This window comes from Xyrauchen texanus, chromosome 28 (genome assembly GCF_025860055.1).
Source record: "Xyrauchen texanus isolate HMW12.3.18 chromosome 28, RBS_HiC_50CHRs, whole genome shotgun sequence".
NCBI classification, from domain to species: domain Eukaryota; kingdom Metazoa; phylum Chordata; class Actinopteri; order Cypriniformes; family Catostomidae; genus Xyrauchen; species Xyrauchen texanus.
In genome coordinates this window covers 12952683-12974974 of record NC_068303.1, presented here as the reverse complement: position 1 = coordinate 12974974, position 22292 = coordinate 12952683, and the positions used below count along the sequence as shown (strand labels likewise).

The following is a 22292-nucleotide window of genomic DNA, read 5'->3' as shown; positions in this document are numbered from 1 at the left end:
TAAGACCCCAGTGGTTAAATCAATGTCTTTAAAAGTGATACGATAGGTATGGGTGAGAAACAGATCAATATGTAAGTCCTTTTTAACTATAATTTCTCCTCCCTACCCAGTAGTGTCAATATGCATGAAGAAAGAGAACTACCAAAAACAAAAGAAGAATGTGAAAGTGAATGGGGAGATTTATAGTAAAAAAGGACTGACTTGCTTCTGAAGACCTGGATTTAAACACTGGAGTCATATGGATTACTTTTATGCTACCTTTATATGTTTTTGGACCTTCAAAGTTCTAACCATTATTCACTTGCATTGAATAGACCTACAGAGTTTTTTGGTGTACTATCTATAATATTAAACTATCATGATGATAAGTGATCTAACATGATATGAATATAACATAATAATATTGATTGTACATCCTAAATTAAACATTTTACATTACTTCTTTTTGGGGGCACATAGACTGCAAAAAAAAAAAAAAAAAAAAAGCAGCAATGATCCTTTATATGTTTACGTTTTTTTGATTGATGTATATACACTGTAGCAGTTCACTTCTTACAATTATATACTGTATTTGCTCTTGTTGTATTTGTATACAAGTTGTTTTTGCAGAGGTCAAATTGATCCCTAACATAAGCAACGTTACTATACTGACAATAGTCACATTTCTGAATAGACAGTGTGATTCAACAGGGGGTTTAAACTTCATTAAATGCTGACAAATGGGCTTAGAGTCAGAGGAAAATATTGTATTAAAATAATTGAATTAAGAAATAATATTTAGAATGTTAATACTGAAATACATTTTTCCACAAATCATTTGGCTTTCATGGACCCCAAAAATAAAGACTTTAGGTCCATTTTATATGAGGGTAAAACAGGTTAAACTGTGCAGGTACCCAGTGCTTATTAATTATTTGATCCTCAGAACAAAGTTCTACAGTCAGAAAAACAGAAGGTACACTCTAAGGATACTGACAAGAAACAGCACCACATTTGGAAATGTAAATTACATAGTTACATGAGTCTGTGTTTTTGAATGCGCATGTACCATGTATACTGTCCATTTATATATGGTTGAATGACAATGTACAACCACGGACCTCCCTTTAGGGCAGAAGTTAAAGGTGTGATTTTGTTTTTCCCATGGAACTGCAAATAAAATGTAAATTACTACTCCCTGAAAGATATCACTAAAACAAGTGTCCTGAGATATCTCACCGGTCTCTGTGACAGCTCTAGACTCTGTAAACAGCAAACAAAAATGTGTCAGTGGTCCACGGACAACAACGCTCTCTGTTTGTCAAAAATTATTCGCATTCTCATAGGATTGTATTTGCAGCTCATTTTTTAGGCTTACTGCTATTTTTTTGCCATGTTGCTCACAACAGTTATCAGCTGAGGGCGCTATTTTGCTGCAGTTGTTTTTGACAACCGTTTCTACTCATGTTGGTCTTAATAAAACTCATTTGGTATCTTTGGATTGTAATTCTAGAATGGTTAAAATCACACACAGCGATTTTAATGCACCTACCTATTATATCCTGAACACAAAAGATCTATATAAAGAACAGGCTAATTAAAAAGACCTGTGAGACATCTAGTATGCACATCTGTACACAAAAATATTTGCGAAAGATAATACAAATAAATAATCATTCAGAAATTGCAGTCTTATTTTAAATATCCTACCCATATATCATTACATCTAATTACAGAGTAATGAGGGCTCCACTGTCAAACACTGTTCACTCAACAGCTCAAGAGAAGAGTCTGACATATGAATATTTTGTGGCTTCCCTCACTTATTTATGAGGACTAACAGTCAGCCAAGTGTTTCTAGCTTTCAACTCAAAAATAAAAGGCTTGTATTAAGCCTGTCATGGTCCATACCCAAATCCCAGAAATGGTCTACTGTGCAGTGCAAATGTATACGGACGCAGCAAAGATCCTTGTTGATATTTAAGCTTTAGGCCAGGGGTGGGGAACGTCAAGCCTCAGGGCCGTATAAGGCCTGCGAGACCATTTTACCCGGCCCAAAACAAATGGCCTTGACCTTGATGACAATTAACCTGAAAACAATTTCCTTTCAAATAATGTTTAAAAATAATTTTAAATGACAACAACACTAAATAATTTTGTAAATACTCAAATGGCCCTTAATGGAAAAAATGTTCTCCACCTCTGCTTTAGGCAATAATTTTCCTGCATTAAAACATGATATTAGACTACTTATCTAACTGACTTGAGATTTAAGTAGTTTAAACCATAAATTATTTCTCCTATTTTTTCAGAAATGAAAAATCTTGATCTGATTTATTCCATCACAGTTGTATGCTCCATTTAAGAGATGTGGAAAAATAGTATGAAATCTGATTAGAACCACCCCCGGCATTTCCTGACCAGCTAAATGTATGATTATGGCCTTCAAAAATCAACAAGAATAACACAAACACGCTGGCATCAGAGTTCTGTACGGATTCAGTGCGGCTCCATGTCTTTGGCTAAAGCGGAGAGCCTTGCTCTTTTTAATTTGACCTTCCTGACAAATGAAATAAACCTTCATCTGGTTCCTATTAGTGACACATTACCGATAATTGGAGTGGTATTTACAAACACTGTTATTCAGTCCTCCCAGGCCTCTTAGGCCCACCGTTTCAACAGAACCAGCCAGAATGTATAATGGCTCTGTGCTTCAGCTGCACAGCATCATCCACTGAGCTCTGAGTGCTTTAACAAGGGTTTGATGGTTCAATTCTTGTATTTCATAGGCAGTTTGGATATTTTCACAGGGGGTATGGTGCACTTGAGTTAGCTCATTAAAGCAGACACTAGGTATATTTTCAAAATCGGATTATGGCCTCGCCTGAAAACATGCAGGCCTGCTTTTGATGTCAGAACTGGACCGAGATCTCAAAATATGATCTCACGGCCTTTAAGATTCCCACAGGAAAGAGTGCCTCCAGTGAAATTAGTATTATTACCATTCCAAACTACCACGCAAGAGCACAACCATGGCAAAGACAGAGAAACTAAGGAACATTGGAGCATTGGCAAGATGTAAGAATATGTAACTGCAAACTACAGAATCAGAAACCGTAATGAAGAGGCAAACCACTAAAGACTGGAACAAAACAGCACTGTTTGAAGAGCCTAACAGCTAAACATCTGCAGGATAAACAGATTAAATATAAAAAAAAATATGAACCCAATTCTGCTCCACCCAATTCAACAATGAATTCATAGATTGCCCACTAAATATGAGGTGGGATGAGATCATGTACAAGCATAGAAAAACAAACAGTACATGCAACATTCTGTAGCTGCAATTTTATTTTTTGGCATACTAGGAATGAGAGAAATATAATGACAACGTGCACAGGGGCCAGTGTGCCTATATCGCAGATGAGTTCTCTCTTACTTTTTTGGTAGAGATTTATGGTGTGAAACAATAAATGTGGACTCATGAGACAGAGAAATCAAACAGTTTGTCAAGAACTGATTGATGAGGCATGCGATTTTATGAAAATTTGAAGGAAAATTCTGGGTTAAATAGCTCTTAAACACTATATCTGTGGCGTGCTGTCAGTAACCACAGAAAATGAATTCGAGTTTGTTTTGTTCATTTTATAAACTGTGGGACTAGTCCAAATAATATTTTGGTGATAATAGGTCGGTCGATAGAGCTTAAAGATAAAGGGCTCTATTTTCATGAGTGCGCAAAGACGACAATGCACAACATCTGATAAGCCATGGTTTATTTTTAAATTATATGTGGAGCGGAGGGGGGGCGCGGCCGATCAGAATACCGCGCGCCCGGTCCCCAATCGGCCTGATGAGGCGCGCGAGGGATAAAGGCGGCCGGTGACGATGGTTCGAGAGAGAGAGAATTATGGGCATGTCCGTCATGTGTGTTTGTGTTGTCTTTTAAGTTTTCCATTAAACTATGATTTATATCGTCAAGCCGGTTCTCGCCTCCTCCTTGCCCATTCTTTAACTGTTTTACATTATATTATAATGTTTATATTTACAATTGTATTTATGATCTAATTTGTATTAGTATTTTTCCACCTGTTGTCTTATAGAGAATTTTAAGTCACTTTCAAAGGGGCTTGAGGAGATAAATTGTTTGGATTTGGTATGATTTGTTTTTTATGCCATATTGTTATTTTGATTTTGTTTGTAGTGTAATTCAATTAGAAATATTTTTGGTTTATTTTAGTCTAACCTAGAAGGTGGATACAATCACTGTTAACACTAGTCATGATTTGTGTGTCTAGATGAAAAGGATTAATAATACTTACAGTGCATTCATTTAATGGAGCATAAATCCAAATCCTGACAAGAACCACATTTTCCAGGCGTAGACTATAAAAGGAGTGTGTCACTGTCATAGAAATATTCCTAACATACAACCAGGATGCAATTAATGCACAAAAGAATGTACATCCATATTTCTATTCTTCTAATTCATTGAATTCAGTTCATATACACAATCAACTTCTGAATGTGCTTTATTTATATTACTGGTGCTTGAAAGTGAATAGACTACATAATAGGATGTAATCATGCTGGAGGAGAACCTCAAAGTTAGATTGCACTTGAATCAGCCCATTAACGCTTTGTGCATGCTTGCACGAAAATATCAATACTTTATGGCCATGCCCACTGACTTTGCATGTACGACTTATGGCATAGTGCTGCGCTTAGCACTAACACTCTTAAAATAAGGCCTGAAGTGTAATTTCTGTGCCACTACCATCACCAAACAGAATTACAAACAAGTTTTCAAACACCCCCCTCATTTTCCATTGACAGACAAACAGAAAGTATCGTCTCAAAGTCATGGTTGGACAAATGTTGCTGTGTCGTGTTGGTCAGGATGCTTAAATAAACAATAATGTAGCGACACAGAGCCACAGAATTGACACTTTTGGGGAATCAACCTACAAATGGTTTACTCATAGTTGTCTTTGCTTATTAAGCTGGGATAACACAATATTTTAAGATTTTTTTTTTTTATTATTAATGTCCTTTAAATTACAGTAAATTAAGTTGTTAAAAATGTAAAAACCTGAGAGGAAAAACATGGAAAGAGATTGTCCACATAATCAAAAATGTCATCCCATGTTATCTGTAGCTATATGATGAACAGAAGTTAAATAAAAGCAAATGCATAAAATGCTTTTCTCTTCAAAGCCCATCTGCTATTGTTGTTGTAAGAGAAAGGAGATCCATTTTACAGGCTGGCCCATTTTACAGCACTTGTTCCTATTTATAGAATGACTATAGCATACACAAAAGACAGGTTACATTTAATTAAAAACAGTTTGTTCGTGATTTAGGAGCCTTTTAAATAAGGAAAAAGACTCAACCTATCTTTTTGTCATTCAGGAATCCGACCTCAGTTCATTCATCATCCTAGATCTCATTAAATCTGTAAATTTGAATGTTTCTTCATTTGTAGATCCAGCTCTGCTGTGCAATTTGGCAAGCCACTGTCAAGATTTACAGAGAATAGTTTGCTTTACTGGTTCTTTGACCTTAGTAAATGTCTTTGCTTTATTGTACAATAATTGCAGCATTAGGTCTGCCACTAAGTGCTGAAGCAATTCATAAAAATATGGCTTTTCCATTTTTTTCCCCTTCCTGCATATTTTTCTGTAATTGGTCCCATATGGCCTCAGGGAATAGTACAAATATTGAAATGCAGATGGCTTATAAATTCAAAATGCACACACTTATATACCTATATGCCCACAAATATACTTAAACACACACCTCTTTTAGGTAATTTGCACAATACCCAATCTGTAAACAATGTGCATATGGCTTGAACTAGACATGATTTTACACCAGAAATCTCGAAACCCGATTCATCAGCCAGACCTCAGGCTACATCAAACATTTATAACACTGATACTCTGAAATGGCTTATTCCTGCAGACATTCCCAATTACTTTATAGCATCGATGGTGATCAATGCAGTTTTTTTCTATTCTTCAGGTCAGGGATGCAAAAGTACCAGTAGGTCATCACTCTGAGACTTTTTTTTATATATAAATACAAGTCTTAACTATAAATGCTTTTCAAGTCAAGAGGTTTTTATTGTCGTTCAACCATATACAGTCCTCCAGGACCATGGTGCTACATAAAACAACACAGGACAAACCCAAGCCACATGAGACTAAACAGAATAAATAACGTACCTATATAAAGGGCACATGCAAACGTGTGCAAAAAGTACAATAGATTACTAGCAATGAACAGGACAATAGACACAGTAAGAGACAGTGCAGTGCCGACCAGTACACAGTAGTGCAAAAAGATGACAGTTTCTAAAAATGCCAAATGTAAACATAACATACTATGAGATAGTGTTCTATAGCAGTTATTAAGGTATCAGTTATTGCTTATGTATATTTATGTGCATTTTCTGTGTTTTCGTTTAATTTCTAGATATCTGTATCAAAATTATAATTTAATACAGAAATGTGTTAAATATAGCATATTAGTTACTACTGAATATTGCACTGGTATTGAAATTGGTATATAGAACAGTAAAATGTCCCTGTTATAGGTATCGGCTACTCCAGTTTTGGGATTAATACAACACAATATTTTACCTAACCAAACTGAGCAACATTTAGGGGTAATCTGTGGAATATAGTGGGGAGATAGTGGTAGGACATCAGCAGTAGTGAAAGCAACACAAGGCAGAAACACAAAACAGGCATGGTGCGGATTAGATCCAACAATACATTATCGACCATGACTGTCTCCATAATATACTCCGCATGATGGCTCTGTCCCTCTGATGCAGACAACTGATTTACTATGAAGATCTGGCTCGAATTAAGCAGTCTGGCCCTGCTATCTCACTGTATGCTTGATAGTGCTGATCAGTGGGGAGAAACAAAGAAGAAATGGGGTCAGAGGGTGGATGATATTCATTGTTTTGAAACAAACCAGTAGAGGGCAGTAGTGCTAGAAAGACATGAGGTTTGCAGCGCTCTCTCAACCCCCCACCAAAACCAACAAAAAACCTCCCACAATCTTCTCTCTCCCCATCTCCTCCCAGGCTCTCTATATTGGAAATGAAAGCAATTTAGACTGACTGTATCAAGTATCACTCTCATGTCAGAGAATAATAACCCAACAATCCAGATGAATTTTAGTAAGATGAGAGAGAGAGAGAGAGAGAGAGAGAGAGAGAGAGAGAGAGAGAGAGAGAGAGAGAGAGAAAAGAGAGAAAGCAAGAAAAGAGAAAAAAGTATGTATCACTTGGGAGAGGTTCCATAGAAAGGCCACATGTCAGCTCTTATACTCTATCTGATTGAACAGATATGAGCCAGTTCTATGATATCCAATGTAGTTCTGCTGGCACACCCAGCCACTTGGCTCCAAAGATTCACTCAACCACAACGGCCTCAGAAAAAATAGATGTGCAGCAAATATCTGCAGTTCGGACTGCTCTGTTAATTGCACTTAACCTGAAAAAGTTTAAAGGGGTCATGACATGGTTTTTTTTATTGTATTATTATGTGCCCTTAGGTGCAATTATAGTATTAATATATTTTTTTTTAAGAAAAACTTTTAAAATCTAGTGATTTATGACCTTTTCCCACCCTGTTTCTCATCCTCTGATTCAAACAGTCTGTTTTGGGGGCGTTTTCCATTTAAGACTTCAGTGTTAACGCCCACTGTTATGATTGGCTAACGTCAGTGCCTATGTATCAATTATTGACGCTCCCAGCCAGAACAATATGCAAGTAAACTAAGTAAAAACACTGTGATTATTCATAATGAATGAAATTGCGCTTTAAAAAGTAGTTTAAAGTTTAAAATAGATTACTTACAGTTTGCGTCGTCGTTGTTCCCAGAATAGTCGGCACGGACTTATCTTTGAGCAACAGTTTTCTGGCAAAGCCAGCATCATATTGAGATTTGTTCTCAAAACAGTCATCCTTAAAATGTACAGAACAAACGCTTAAGTTAACACTGCCGTGACTGGGACGTCCGCAAAAAATAAACTGCATCCATTTTTCCCTGACGTCTGGATCTTTCGGCAGCTTATTCAGAGGTTTTGTTTGACCACAGCCAGGAACAGCACATCTGTGTGGCATCGTAATTTTCCTGTGCACAAGTAGTCTCTGTCAGAGCTCGCTGTCCATCGACTGAACACTTGTGAGGCGCACGGCGATACTGAAATGAGCGTAGTTGTCTTGCGCTTAAAGCGTAGTTATCTTGTGCTGGAGGCGGTCATATGCAAACGCTGTTACGTCACTTCTAACCGACACGTCACTTCTAACCATGAATCCAGAACGAGCTGTATTTTGAGCTTGATTAAATAAATGATTCGTTTAGAATGGGGAGGACGTCTTAAAATATTAAACTTGCAGGACGTTTTAATGATACAAAGACCTCTTATATACCAAAAGATCAAGGCAAATTTGGTTTCTCATGTCATGACCCCTTTAAGGATTTTTAACTATAAATTTAACTCTTTGGCTAAACTTAAAAATACCATGTAAACTCAACTTAAATACTTCAAGTAGAGAAAACTTAACTAGCTAGAGCTAGTTAGTACAGTGAACGCTAGCATGTTAAATGCATTCTAATTGGAAACACTATGCTAGGATTAGCATAACAACTACTCAACAATTTAAGCATAGTACTGTAGTACAAGCTTCAATTGTACCTGTACTGAATCCAAGCTCAAACTCCACTATTCACCATAATGGTAAATGGTTCAATATGTAAATGTAAATAATTGTACCACATGTTAAAGCTGAATCAAAATAAAAGCAATATCAACAAATACAAGTTTTATGCACTGAAATATAGCATGCAAAAGTGGTGCAACTGTATGGTGCATTTGCCCCTGTTTTGTGTATTACCTCTTCTGGGGGTGTTTCAGTAAGAATTAGCAATTAGACCTTCAATGATTTTGCCTCTGTGACATGAATCAGAGAGCAAAAAAAGCAGAAATGCTTCAAGGCATGTGTTGCTCTTCATGTGGAAAATTCTGACCTATTTTCTATCCTAATGAAAAACAAAATCCAAGCGTGTGGCAGAGGATGAGCTCTGAAGCTCTCAAAAGGCTCTTGTTTTCTGTTGCCTTCTGAAGTTTGGTGACTAGTTGCTGAAAGGTACACAAAGGTCTAGGCCACAATGGAGGTACATGAAGGGCTGGGCCACAATGAGATGCAACGTTCTGGTCTTGACAGAGCTTGTCAAAAAACTACACAATCCGGCCAAGTCTTCAAAATAATGGCAAAATAACAGATTAGCCATTGTAATTTGTCTTGAGGTTTTAATAGCACAAATTATACACAAACCATCTTTTCATATGAATGTAGTGCTTTTGAGGACAGTATGAATCACTTCACAGGCAGCCATATGGTTTCAATTACTTAAATACAGCAAATGGGGCTATTTGAAGAAGTGTGTTTAGAGTTTTTTTCTTACTTTTAACTTCTTCACCTTCCAATCACACGCCGCTGAGTTGTTTGACAGTTACAAATGATATTTTGGCAGATTCATATTTCGCTGAGCGAGTGTGTAATTGATTGGCATTTCAAACAGACATTTCTGTGGAATATAGGCTGGAAGCCGACTGTGTTCAATAGCATGATTATTTAATCTATGGAGAAAAGATCTCTACTAACTCATTTAAACTTTCCACATACATGCACACGAAGAGACAACACTGAGAACTTAAAAATACAGCAAAAATTGACAATTGCAGGGGTGGCGTTTGCATATGGCAGTGTATGAATTGCCAAACCGTAGTATGCAGACAAAAACGGGGAAATATACACCTCGTTAAGATGCTTATTCAAGATAATTCTTCATAGAACAGAATGAAATATGAGGATGACATCGGCAGGAAGGGTCCGTCAATAGCAATAAAAAGTATTTAGAATTTGGTAGCGGGAGGTCACTGATGAGCTCTGTTTTCATTGTAACTGCGACTTCTTTGATTGGATCTCACTTTAGGATTGTGTGTAATTTAGTTCTTTACCTGGTTTATGGAAATTACATCAGCAGCTTTTAAAGCGCATATTAAATAAATCTTAAATGTGTTTTTTTTTTACATTTAAGCTTTTTGTATTGCTGTTATCTGTAAGTCTGTCTGTGTATCTGTATAATCTGGTGAAAGATTTTTGCACTTATTTTTGTATATATATTTAATGTGCTTTTATGTTTCTGTTACTATGATATGACAGAGTGCAGGAGAGGTTTAGGATTCCCCCTAATTTAAAATTAACCCCTGGCCATACCCTAGGTTTTTGTGAAATGCCGCCAATGGACCATTGATAAGAAAAACGGTATAACGTCCATAACAACTGCACCAATTAATAGCAACATGAGATGAGATTCCTGTTGTGGAAGCTTTGAATATGCAGATTTATGAAAATGAAGCTGTGGATAAGTCTGAGAAAATCACATGTGAAATAAATGGGCCACTTAGAAAACAATGGCGTACACTTAAGGTTTAACTGAAATCTTGGTTATGCAGCAGGGGTCTTCAAACAAGAGGTCCTCAATAGGGGGTCTCCCAATTGTATGATTGCAAACTGATGTGAGAATATGCATTAAAACAATAAAAATGTACTTCAACCAACACTAAAGTTAAAGTCAAAGTTTGGTTAGTGAAGTTAAATCACAATGTAATGTACAAGTCTATGACTTTGTACATCAATATCGATTGTTTTAATGGCTATGCAATGCAAGCATCAAAATAAACTATTTAAATATATGGTACTATACGCATGTTCCTATAGACCATGCTTAAAATGTAATAAAAATGCTATTTTTTCCACCAAGGGGTTCTCGACCTGAATACCCTTTTATAAAGTCTTCTGATAATATAGCTACCATCTCAAGATCTTTCTCTTTCTCTTTGGTGTCTCAAAGTGATCTTCTTTACAAAACCCCACACATACACACCCAAGCTCTTCAGAAGAAGAAAAAAACTGCAGTCTTTCACAGAGGCCTCTCGTAATTGAAGGTAGCAAGGCTGAAGTTATATCACAGGCATAATATGCTGGCTTCCTTCCCAAATAGTCTTTCGCATACAGATACAGCAGTGTGTGTATAGCAGGCATTCCAGATCCTGCTCTGCTCCAGAGTTTGTTTTATGGAAAGCACATAAAAAAACAAAAAAAACAAATGAAATTTTACTCGATTGTGTGCGTACACACATAGCTGTTGGGAAACTTGACGGATTCCATTTTGTAACAGGACAACAGCTAGAGTTAATCTGATTAGAGAGGACAACAGGCTGAAAGAACTTGTCAATAGTGATGTTGTTCGAAATCTTGCCTTCATAGAATGAAACGAGACAACATGATGGCGTATTATATATGAGCAATCAGAGGATGGTTCTGACTCCTCAAACCATTTGTGGACAACAAAGAAAATGTATTTGTATCTGTGTTTTAAAAGGATAATTGGCCCAAAAATGAAAACTCTTTTATAATATTTTGTGTATCGCTGAAAAATGTATGTTGTGTGGATTAGAACCACATGAGGTTGAGTAAATTATGATGATGATGGAACTTTCATTTTTGGTTCTCCATTGGTTCACTGGATCATTTATTTATTTGCATGTAAACACCAAAGATCTACATTCTCAAACCAACGACCAGCGCTCAGAGGCTTGACAAATGTTTTTAACATATCAGCAGAATGTAATAGCTCTTTACAAGAAAACAGTAGCAAGCACCTACCTGCTCAAACTCTCTGAGGCTATGTGTCTGCAGTACAGAGCACTTTTCCTTGTCTTCTCTGGAGGAATCTGTTAAAATACAACCAAGAGTTAGAAAAAACTCTATATTAAAGGAATATCACAAGCCCTAAAACTTGCATCTAGACCATTTTCACAGGCTAGACATAATCTTCAGCAGAGGTGAAGATTTTCAATAAACGTTTTCAGGAAATAAGTTATATGAACTAATTTTATGATGTTTTCGTGTGCATTTTAGAGCTTGACAGCCTCTGGTCAATGAACTGTTGTTGTATGGCAAGATGTGATATATTTATAAGAAACATTTTCTTGCAAGAACTATTCTTTTAAAAACTTACAACTCTAATTATAACATATATACTCATTAATGCACACATATAGGCCTACAAAAACACCTACATGCATGCTTAAAACTGTGCCAAAACATTACAGTAAAAGTAGTTACCAGGAAAATTCCAGGAACAAGGCTACAAAATGTTTCTTTTTTTCCCAGCATCAAGAGAGAAGAGCCCCCCAGAGGGCATAATAACAGCAACACTGGCAAAGTTTAAACTTCTGGCAGTTCTTTAAATCCATGGCATGGCCTCATTAAAGCTTATTAAAGGACTTTTATTTAATATGGGCCAGTGATGTGTATTGGAAAAGAGGCAGGAGGCGTACTGGAGAAGACTGCATGTTACAGGACTGTTGCACTAAACAGAGACATTTTCCGTGCCAGAGAAATGCCAAACACGTCTGTCAAGGGGTTTTGTGGAACATTTAGTTAAACATAGTTTGGCCATTAGCCTTATTAGCAACTCATAAATATCTGCTTATGTACTGTATGTTTTCTGAGGAGGTTTTCTACCAATTTGTCTTCAGAAAGGGTAAATAAGGTAAATTATATAATAGTTTGTACCAGCCCACTAATTCACCTGGACAAAAAGTGCGTTCCAAAAGTGCTGATATATCATATAACAGCACTGGAATGCTTCACTGTTTCTATCACTCCACTATTCTCTATTTACAACATTTTGGCTTTTTTGGAACAATTTTTTATGGAAGAGCATAAATAACCAAAATAGTGCTTGAAATGTCAGTTACTTTATATTATTTTCTTTTTTATTTGAACTTTTGTTGTTTACAAGCAATATCCCACACACAATCATGCATTTATACGTTGCTGTTGTTTGTGTGTTATTGCTTAAAAATAAGAGTACATTTGCATATCTCTGAAAAATTGTTGCATCTATTAGACATCAATGAAAGTCATACTGGAAGTATATACTTACCAGCCATGTTGATCATGCTCCTCGGCCGGGTTGCTTTACTTTCATTACAGTGCCTGTAATATACAAAAAAAATAAATTACTTTTGCCCCCTTGCTTCTGTTTGATCATTTCTGTAGTACAAATTAGACAAGTCCAGTGCCATTTCAGTCTCTGAATGGGGAAACTTTTATTGCATCTATTTTCCAAATAAAGTAAATGGTAACTGAGGCTATCAATTCCTAACACACTTCATAACCTCTCCTTTTGTGTTTCATCTATAAAAAAAATCATGTGTTTTAAATGACATAAAATTGGGTAAATGATTATTATATTTATGTGAGCTATCCCATTAACAGAGTTTAACAGTCATTTTTTAATGCCTGTTTCAGGGTTGAATGTCTGCGGCCTCCCTCACCATACTGTAAGTAGCATCTGCTTCATGTTAATAGATAACAAATACTCAGGCCTTTGTATTATCTTACACAAAACAAATTAAAATGGCTCTTGTTTTCAACATTATAATGTAAAATATGACAAATGATATTAGCAAAGTGCCCAGTGCTCAGTAAGCACAGTTCCTCCAAACATTAATATTCAACCTCCAAATTCCATTCTTATTGATTAGTGCCCACAGGCTCTACAATGCAGCTCAGATTACAAATCATCAGCTCAAACTGATACAAAAAGGAAATTTGTGTGCACATTTTGGGTTCCATGTTGGGTTGGGTGTGCACATTTTCCACATGCACTTAATGCTTTAGTTCTTAACTTAGACAGACAGATATTTAATGTTTTTCCATTGTATATAATAGCATACACCAATTATCATATGATATTGACTGTTGTCATGAGACAGCTAAGAATCAGCTCTCTGTGTCTATATTAGTTAATGATTAATTTTAAGTATGTGACACTATAATAGGCTAATAGTGTATGCTCATTCTTTCACATGTCTCAAATACCACAGACATCCAACTGCAACGCTCTTGTTTTAAATTGCTAACTCACTAAAGGCCATTTCCACTGCAGGGACTAAAGCCTGTTTTAGGTACTTTTCCCAGAGACTAGTATTTTTCATCGATTTCGAGCACGAGGAACTACTGAACCATTTTAAGGGACGTTTTTAGCTCTTACTCCAGAGTTGGTACTTTTGGGCACATATATGGATAGTGGGATGTGCTGCAGCTTGTGACTGGTCAAAAACCTATGACCCACAAATAGTTTTGAGAAATGCAAGGTGTCAGCAGCCATAATATGTAAACAAGATTTTAGCTGCTAGTATGCTACTCAGAGGATTGTGCTAATTTTACAATTCCTTTAACAGAAATAACATAAAACAAAGTATCCAAAGACACACATACACTCACAGGCCACTTTATTAGGTACACTTGTACATCTAATTATTCATGCAATTATCTAATCAGCCAATTGTGTGGCAGCAGTGTAATATATAAAATCATGCAAATATGGCTCAGGAGCTTCAGTTAATGTTCACATCAACCATCAGCATGATTAAAAAATGTGATCTTAGTGATTTAGACCGTGGCATGATTGCTAATGCCAGATGGGCTTGTATGAGCATTTTTGTAACTGCTGATCTCCTGGAATTTTCACACACAACAGTCTCTAGAGTGTAAAGAGAATTGTGCAAAAAACTAAAAACATCCAGCGAGTGGCAATTCTGTGGGTGAAAACAGCTTGTTAAAGACAGAGGTCAGAGGAGAATGGCCAGACTGGTCCAAGCTGACAGGAAGGTGACAGTAACCCAAATAACCACACCTAACAATAATTATATGCAGAAAACACATCGAACATTGAGGGCTACATCAGCAGAAGACCCCTCCGGGTACCACTACTGTCAGCTTAGAACAGGAAACTAAGGCTGCAGTGGGCACAGGCTCACCAAAACTGGACTGTAGATGGTACTGAATGGCTACCTAATGACTGTAGATGTTTGGAAAGAAATCTGGTCTGACAAATCTGGATTTCTGCTGAGGTACACAAATTGTAGGCCCACTGCAGCCTCAGTTTTCTGTTCTTGGCTGACAGAAGTGGAACCCAACATGGTATTCTGCTGTTGTAGCCCATTCACCTCAAGGTTCGACATGTTGTTGTGCATTCTGAAATGCTATTCTGTCACTACAATTGTTGAGAGTTGTTATCTGAGTTACCGTAGCCATTCTGTCAACTCAAACTAGTCTTGCCATTCTCTGTTGACCTTTTTCATCAACAAGGCATTTACATCCACATAACTGGTTGTTCTCCATACAATCTAGAGACTGTTATGTGTGAAAATACCAGGAGATCATCAGTTACAGAAATACTCAAACCAGCACATCTGGCACCAACAATCATCATCAGGAGCAGGGGTGTAGATTTTGGGGGTACAAATAATACAGCTAGTACAAACCCCCACCCCCCAATGTTCAAACCAAATCTACACCTTTGATCATGAGACATGCTTTAAGTTTTCAATGCATCTGTACTGTGTGACTATACAGAAAAAAGGGATTTTTGGTAACCTCTAGGGTTGAAATGTTTAATCATGGCATGATACATCGTGGTTCAAAAATGTATTGATGCGCACTGTGGAGCTGGGATGTTTTTTTTATTTTTATTTTTTTTATTATTTTAGCGTCTGTTCTATCCAATATGGGTGACATCCTAAGCCTACTTTATGCCAGCATACAAATGGAAATCAATTCATTCGACACAAGGAGCTCTAAAATATGATTGCACACTAGCAACCGCAGGTGTTTGTTACGAATGCAGACAGCGAAGGCAGACGAGGAGAGCGGATCTAAGTGCAGCTTTACTTTATTGGAACACAAAAACACAAAGGAAAACCCTCAATGGGGAAATAAACATAATACTGAAAACACAGGCAGGGAACACACACCGGGCTAACAACATTCAACGAAAGACAAGGTAAGAGGAACAGGCAGGGTTTATATACACACAAGGGCAGGATGATTACAAACGATGAACAGGTGCGAACAATGACGGTGACATGTGAAACACGGGGCAGACAACGGGGAATCGTAACAGAATCCCCCTCAAAGGATCGGATTCCAGACGATCCTAAAACCAAAAAAACACAAAAACAGAATCGTCCTGGGGATGGAGGGGGGCTAGCAGACCAAAAGAGTGTACACGGGGCAAACAGACAGTCCAAGGGGGGCACAAGGGGCAAAGAGACAGTCCAGGGGGCAACGAGGGGCAGACAGACAGTCCAGGGGGCAATGAGGGGCAGACAGGCAGTCCAGGGGGCAACGAGGGGCAGACAGGCAGTCCAGGGGGCAACAAGGGGCAGACAAGAGGTCAAGGGGGGCACAGAGGGCAGGCAGGAAGTCCAAGGGGGCACAGAGGGCATGGACAGGTTCAGGTGGTCTGGGAGCTGGCCACAGGGCAAGGGTAGGTTCAGGAGGCCTGAGAGCTGGCCACAGGACAAGGACAGGTTCAGGTGGTCTGGGGGCTGGCCACAGGGCAAGGATCGGTTCAGGAGGCCTGGGAGCTGGCCACAGGGCAGGGACCGGTTCAGGAGGCCTGGGAGCTGGCCACAGGACAAGGACAGGTTCAGGTTCAGGTGGTCTGGGGGCTGGCCACAGGGCAAGGATAGGTCTGGGGGACCGAGGAGGAGGCCACTGGACAGGGGCAGGTTCAGGAGGCCTGGGAGGAGGCCACAGGACAGGGACTGGGTCAGGAGGCCTGGAAGGCTCTGAGGACGGAGCTGAGGAAGGCTCAGGAGACGGAACTGAGGAAGGCTCAGGAGGCGGAGCCCTGGAAGGCTCGAGAGGCTTGAGAGGCGGAGCCCTGGAAGGCTCGAGAGGCTTGAGAGGCGGAGCCCTGGAAGGCTCGAAAGGTGAAGCTCTGGAAAGCTTGAAAGGCGGAGCTCTGGAAAGCTCGGGAGGCTCAGAAGGCGGAGCTCTAGGAAGCTCGGAAGGCGGAGCTCTGGAAAGCTCAGGAGGCTCGGAAGGCGGAGCTCTAAGAAGCTCGGAAGGCGTAGCTCTGGAAAGCTCGGAAGGCGGAGCTCTGGAAAGCTCGGCAGGCTCGGAAGGCGGAGCTCTAGGAAGCTCGGGAGGCGGAGCTCTGGAAAGCTCAGGAGGCGGAGCTCTGGAAAGCTCGGGAGGCGGAGCTCTGGAAAGCTCGGGAGGCGGAGCTCTGGAAAGCTCGGGAGGAGGAGCCCTGGAAGACTCAGGAGGAGGAGCCCTGGAAGACTCGAGGAACTTGAGAAGCAGACGCCGTAGGCGGATGAGCTGCGGACGGCGGGGCCGCGGCGGAGCCCAAGAAGGTTCTGGAGTCTCTGGGGACAGAGCCGTAGGAGGCTCGGGAGGTGGAGCTCTGGGAAGCTCGAGAGGCGGAGCTCTGGGAGGCCCGGGAGGCTCAAGTGAAGGAGCCCCGGGAAACTCTGGAAGAGGAGTCCTAGAAGGCTCGGAGGCCTCGAGAGGCTGACGCCGTAGAAGGATGAGCCGCGGATGGCGGGTCCGCGGCGGAGCCCAGGAAGGCTCTGGGTCGGTCGAGGCTACAGGCGCTGGCTCTGGGATGGTAGAGGCTACAGGCGCTGGCTCTGGGACGGTAGAGGCTACAGGCGCTGGCTCTGGGACGTAGAGGCTGCAGGCGCTGGCTCTGGGATGGTAGAGGCTGCAGGCGCTGGCTCTGGGATGGTAGAGGCCGCAGGCGCTGGCTCGCTCACAGTGACATGCGTAGGCGCAGGCTCAGCTCACCGTGACATGCGTAGGCGCAGGCTCGCTCACCGTGGCAGGCGTGGGCGCTGGCTCGCTCACCGTGGCAGGCGTGGGCACAGGCTCCTTGCAGTAAGCCGCTAGATCCATTTGTGGTCTTTCGTTCTGTTACGAATGCAGACAGCGAAGGCAGACGAGGAGAGCGGATCTAAGTGCAGCTTTACTTTATTGGAACACAAAAACACAAAGGAAAACCCTCAATGGGGAAATAAACATAATACTGAAAACACAGGCAGGGAACACACACCGGGCTAACAACATTCAACGAACGACAAGGTAAGAGGAACAGGCAGGGTTTATATACACACAAGGGCAGGATGATTACAAACGATGAACAGGTGCGAACAATGACGGTGACATGTGAAACGCGGGGCAGACAACAGGGAATCGTAACAGTGTTGTACATTGAGTTCAGCTGAAACTGTGAAAAATTCAACCAGCAGTAGGAGAGAGACACACCTTTTCAGCGCGACGGATGGAATATCTGTTTGAAGAGTGAGAGTGATCTGCTCTGATTGCATGAGAATAAATTTAAGTTTAAAGAGTTACAGAGAGTGCCATATTAATCTACTTTAATATAATGCTGAATATTAGGTATATTAATGCTATGGGGGAGTATAATCTTAATGTCAAATGTCATATCTGATTTAATTTCATCAGTAAATTATTATTATTAACTGGATAATCATGTATTTACATTAAATATGTATTTCTTTAAAGAATATTTAGATGTAATGCATCACTGCCTGGTTTGGGACTTGCACCGCTTTGGACCGCAAAGCCCTGCAGAGGATAGTGAGGACAGCTGAGAAGATCATCAGGATCTCTCTTCCCTCCATCAAAGACATTTACAAAAAACACTGCAAACTCTTCACCCTCCTGCCATCTGGCAAGAGGTACCAAAGCATTCGGGCCCTCACGGCCAGACTGTGTAACAGCTTCTTCCCCCAAGCCATCAGACTCCTCAATACTCAGAGACTGGACTGACACACACACACACACATGTCCTGAGTTGCACTTTAATTTTGTCACTTTATATCTGGCTGCTACCTCAATAACTGCTATGTCATAGAACACTATCTCATAGTATTTTATGTTTACATTTGGCATTTTTAGAAACTGTCATCTTTTGCACTACTTTTGCACTACATGCGCTGCACTGTCTCTTACTGTGTCTATTGTCCTGTTCATTGCTAGTAATTTATTGTACTGTCCCGAACTTTTTGCACATGTTTGCATGTGCACTTTATATAGGTATTCTATTTAGTCTGTGTAGTCTCATGTGGTTTTGGGTTTGTCCTATGTTGTTTTATGTAGCACCATGGTCCTGGAGGAACGTTGTCTCGTTTCGCTCTGTAATGTACTTACTGTATATGGTTGAACGACAATAAAGTCCACTTGACTTGACTAATGACAATACTTTTTTAAAATATTTAAATATTAAATGAAAATATTTAAAATGTATCAGCGACAGTGTGTAACCAGCATATGTATCTAACATAATTCTTAAAAGCAAAATTATTAGATAATATTTCAATTTGGTGTCCATTGCCATGTTCTGGGCCGATTGTTAGTCCAAGTACATCTCTGATGGTTATTTAGCACTTTTAAGAACAGTACTTTTAGCTACATTTTTAAGGAAACTAACTGAATTGCATATGTCTCTAAAGTAATAATAATAATAATAAACTTTGTCATAACTTTTCTTGATTCAGGCCTAGTTTAACCGAATCGTGAATCAAACCAAATTGTGAGATGAGTGAATTGTTACACCCCAAATTACTACATCGAATTTTTCCTGGGATGACGGATATAAATAATCAGATGTTTATCGAGACTGGGTAATTAAATTATTTTATAAACTAAACAGTCATGAAATCTAGTTTACATGTGGGAAGTATTGCATGCCTGTTACTGGGTGGTTAACGTGAAACAAATGTCTTTTTTAAGTCAATGAGTGAGTATTTCAGTACTGTAATTTATGTTGAGTCATAAAAGCCTTTGTTGTAAAATACTGTGTTGATAAATAGATTTAAAGTGCATTTTCAACATGTTGTCCTCTGACTTCAGTGTGTGCTGCGTGGAAGCTACGAGGCGTCTATCCTCTCACTCCGGCTGCAGCATGGCACACACTGCCCGAAGACAAAGGCTGCATCCAAAAACTGGAAAATGCTGCCTTAGAAGGCTGTATAATGAGGTAGGATGAAATAAGGTGCTTTTTAAACTGTTCAGAGACCAGTATTCTTAAGAGTTCCAGAAATCCAAAAACGCTGTCGTTTAAACCATTAATTGATTAGGCAGCAAGGCAGCAGCAGTCCCTTCCTGAAGACCCATTAGATAATGACTTTCACAAACGAGCTATTAACACTTATCAGATAAATGGGCTCAGACAATAACACAGACCAGACATAGTGTGATAGATGGGGCCATTAAATTTCCTCGCTTTGAACTCCGAGACAAAGAAGCAGGAGTTTTACAGCACGCTTAATTTACATGATGCACATCAAACTACTTAAAAGATCTCCATGTCTCCAAAGAGCAAAATAACATCAATCTCATATTGCATTATAGCCCCACAGAGACATCTTCAACAGAAGGTTTGAACAGGCAAAAGTAACAAACAAATTGTTTCCCATGCACAGCTGACTGAGGAGGAATGCTGAGAGTATCAACAACCTCACCATATCTGCAAATCCACCCACTAAGGTGCACATTTTGTGGGGGATGGGTCTATGTAAATGAGTTTGTAATGTTCCCCTTTTGTACCTGTAAAAAAGGCATGATTGCATCAGGATTTTCCATGGTAAAGGAAAACTTTCCATCCAGCTTCTTCACAAATACAAAAAACATGAAAGTCCAATACCTTGAGATGTCAGGAAGATCCCTGAGCCATGATCACCTGCTCTGGGTCATTCACAGTCACACTGGTGATTGACCAACCCCAGTCAGCTGAGAAACCAACTCCCCCACATTAACAAATGGTGAAATGTTTTGCCCAGATGAGAATGTTGTTATTTAAACAGTGGCATTACATAAACGGAGGATCATAGTCTAGACTAGAGCAGTTTTTTCCCCAACCGTGGTCCAACAGTACCCACAATACAGCACATTTGGAAGTCTCCTTTATCTAACAGACCTGATTAAATTCATTAGCTCGCTAGTAAAGTACTTATGAATCAAATTGAGTGTGTCAAATAACATACAAAATGTGCAGGGTTGGGAGAACTCCAGGACCAGAATAGAAAACACTGGTCTAAAGCATTCCCATTAATTTAGAGTTGAATAATAAACAAGTTAGCTGTTGAGGTTGTACAGCAGTAGAATCCAAATTCATTGACTGTAAAATGTACCAATGTAGTGATTTGAGGTTTAGTGTCAGTCAAGCAAACCAGACACAGTACCTCCTCATTTTTGTAAATGAATGCATTTTGCAAGTCATGTCTGGTTTCATATTCTAACAACAAGCATGTCTCAAAGACATGGCGGAATGTTACTGCCATACAAAGAATAACTAAAATTCATCCAAAACAGAACACAAGCTGTTTTCTCTCAAGTCTCGAAACATTTCTGAAGTATATAGTTGCTGCTCTGTCAAAAACAAACACCTTACCTGCCACGATACAGAAATCCACTCATCTTCACTGCCTCCAAACCACACAAAAGTTGAAAAAGAACAGACAGGAACAAACTCCACTGCTCAGTTTCTAAAGAGGGAAACAGCCAGGCTCTCTGCAGCTCTGGTCTCAATCCAGTCTTTTAGAGAAGAACTCTTCATTTCCATAGACCAGACTGGTCAGGAGTCCAACCAAACACAAGCACACACACACACATTTAAAGCAGAGCCGCTTTTTCTCTCTGGACAGCAGGCAGGAGACTGTAATTTGACGTGGCAAGGCCAAACCAGGAGTCAGTGAAACACACACAAGGTTGGTAAGTGGTAAACAACGCAGAGGTGAGGGTACACACACACCAAGCGGCAATGGCTTGTCCTGAAAGACTGAACTGTTCTTGAATGCTCAAAGACAGGTTTCTCTGTGTAAGAGTGTATGTGTGGGGAGGAGGGTGTGAGTGTGGTTTCCAACCGGTACAAACCACACAGGGCCTTCCTGCCCAGGCACGAGGAGCATCCTTTAAGTTGCAAATGGGCTATTCGCCCCTGGCTGTTAATGTCTATAGGAAATGGCTGAGAGGAGGAGCTATATCGCTGAGCAAGGGACACAGGTTCAGACAGGTCTGTAGGTGAAACACAGGATTTAAAAAAGATTATCTCTTTCCACTGACAATGGGGAATCTTGCATTGCTAAGTTCAAGAAGGCTTTGAAATCCAGACAAGTTGAAGACAAGGCAAAAGTTATATACATAGCACAGACATAATTGTGAGCTCCTGTCTTGCCTCATGATTATTTATAAAATCCTGACTGTGTGTGAATTCAATGAGGCTAGAATAGAAATTCCATCATGTATTTTCCAGTCAGATGGGGAGTGGCTGATGAGTTGCATAACAACAGTTTAGTTAAGAGGAATATTTACATAATTTTCATATCGCAT

The 22292-nt window shown here is 39.6% G+C and overlaps 1 pseudogene; it reads right to left on the bottom strand.

The window, feature by feature from the left end:
• The window catches only part of LOC127622471 (kinesin-associated protein 3-like), a 71723-nt pseudogene extending 49902 nt beyond the window's left edge, over positions 1-21821 (bottom strand).
• Between the last annotated feature and the right edge of the window lie 471 nt (positions 21822-22292).